The sequence below is a fragment of the Protopterus annectens genome, chromosome 6.part0 (assembly GCF_019279795.1).
Source record: "Protopterus annectens isolate FY-2018-M chromosome 6.part0, PAN1.0, whole genome shotgun sequence".
NCBI lineage: Eukaryota > Metazoa > Chordata > Ceratodontiformes > Protopteridae > Protopterus > Protopterus annectens.
This window is the reverse complement of record NC_056737.1, coordinates 967,142,652-967,145,151: the sequence shown is the minus strand read 5'-3', so window position 1 is coordinate 967,145,151 and position 2,500 is coordinate 967,142,652.

The following is a 2,500-nucleotide window of genomic DNA, read 5'->3' as shown; positions in this document are numbered from 1 at the left end:
GCTGGTGTGTGAAACTGTGTTTCTGTGTCTGAGAGATCACATTTAAAAGAATGTAACAGTATTCTGAACCTACATTCAGGACTTTTTATTGGCATTGTGATTAAACTGGAGATCTAAACTCTATATCTTCTTAAGGATGTAAACTTTTTATATGCAGCTACCTATCCATCTCCGATTCACTGACTCACCTCAACAAAAATGGATATGTTGTACAGCAAACCACATGACAAATACCTAATCAATATAATTTGAAATTTCACAGAAAAAAACTGCAGGATCAAATATAGGCAGAAAACAAATGGAATGTCCATTAAATTGTGTCTCCTTTGTACATTCACTCTTGAAACTGGGTTAAATGAAAGAAACATTTTGTGATGAACAAAAACTGATAATAAATACATAGATACATAAACAATTACCACACTGAACTGTATTTGTAGTTGTTGCATTTGTCGTCAGGTACAGTTCCTTTAACAACTCAGAAGATGTCAACTTGAACGGAGAACTCTTCTGTCAGCTTAGAAACTGTAGTTCATTAATGAAGAAGACTCGAAAAACAGCAAAGAGTACTTCAAAACTTGAATGATTTCAGGTGTGTAGACAGAAGTTTTCAGTTTTGCTTACATTCTGGTATGTTGGCCATCCAGTCTGTTTTGCATTGGAAAATGTATGCATTTCTCTGGATGTTGCCCTATATGCTTAATAGATGTATGCCTAATTTTCAATTGCTGTCTCCGACAGTTAGAACAAAGATTATTTTTAGAAGCATGTTTCTGTATCTAATCAAGTTATGTGCAGATCTACGTGGCAGATTAGGTTTACAAATACTACGGCTCCAATAAGGCACAATACCTTTGAGAGAAGTTAGGAAAAATGTACTCAGTTAAATACAAACCGTATCCCTGGCTACACCCATGTGGGAATTCTCAGTCTGCAGTGTAGCTTAGTGGCCATTTAAATTACTTGGAATAGGAAGAAACGGGACATTTCACAACAAATAACACCCCACAACTTTTGTCTGAATAGTGATACCCCAATGTGCACCAGACCTAAGTTGGGGAGTTTGCCATGTTTTGCTAAAAAAAGGTACATCAGCAGAATTCAGTATCATTTGAGTTCGTACAGTTTTGGTTATCGCTAGATCTGTCCGTGAAGAATACATTTCGAAGTTACTAATCCTGATCCAGTGGTGAAATGTTTAGGAATACATTGCCACTTAGCAAATGTCTGGATGCATACTTTTTTATTTTTTTTTGCGGAATGACAGTTCTAAATTACAGGTCACGAACAAAGCACTATATCCTCTGCTAATAATAATAATGAAAGCATTATGTTTTATATTAGACTGTAATGGTAAAGACACAAGAACATGTACCCACGGTTAATTTTATAGTGCTGTCAGTAGCATCAGATGCAGTAAAGTGCACAATAAATCAACAAAAGAGTCAATGGACAGGAAAAGATTACAAACGGTGAGACAGGGTTATTTTGCCCAGAGGCACTAATTCCCTGGGCAGTGGGGATAACTCGTGACAAGTGGCCTTTAGGTTAGCCGGGGAACCTCCTGAGAAATGTAGCTTCTATCCGTCTTGCATGTAGTTACCGAATGTGATTTTGGCATTAGCAGAGTGAAGAAAAATGGGCCAGCAATAGACTGAGCACACGGTCTGCTACTGATCTGCATTTAAACGTGAGGTGGGGAGGGAAGAGAGAGTCAGAGACTTAAGGGGGGGGGGGGGGCTGTGAGACAGCACATTAACAGTTTTAGCACTAATAATTAGTTCTGGGAGGAAGCAGACGGAGTTAAGGATGATGTTAGCGAATGCCACTACCTTAAGGCAGCAATCTGATTTACTATCTTCATCCATCCGGCCATGTCTGTATTTCACAACATATGCAGAATTTTATGGCATCTTTGACATCGCTTTTTTGTTTTTTAATGAAGCATATTTAATGAATGTATGGGGTGCCGAACACATGGAGCAAATAATAAGTGTGTATCTGGGGTACAAGTTTTTAAATTCCTCGTAAAAATATAATCCCATAGTGTTGACTTTTACTGTACCTCTAGAAGACCTATCTGTTAAGACTCTGTGTATTCCACTTATAGTATCTGAAGCGTGTTATTGTTAACTTTCTAACACTGTCAGGTACATCTTCTCAAACGCTTATTTAGTCGGAAAAACGTGGTAAACAATGAACTTTCATGTGCACGTGGTTCTCCCCACTGTGTAATCTATAAACGCGGAGCCCTCTTCATTTTATATATGAATATGACCTTACCTTCTGTTATATTCATCTGTATCCTAATCGAAAAACAACCAGCAAAAATACAAACAAATACATAATAAATAAACAGCCATTCACAGCACGTCAGGAGCATGAATGAAAGCAAACTGGAAGCTAGAAGCTCAAAAGTAACATCGAGAAAGGCTGTAATCCTGTTGGGGCGAGATCACTGCACCCGATATTCGTCTAGCTGTAGGTAAGTTGGAGGGAG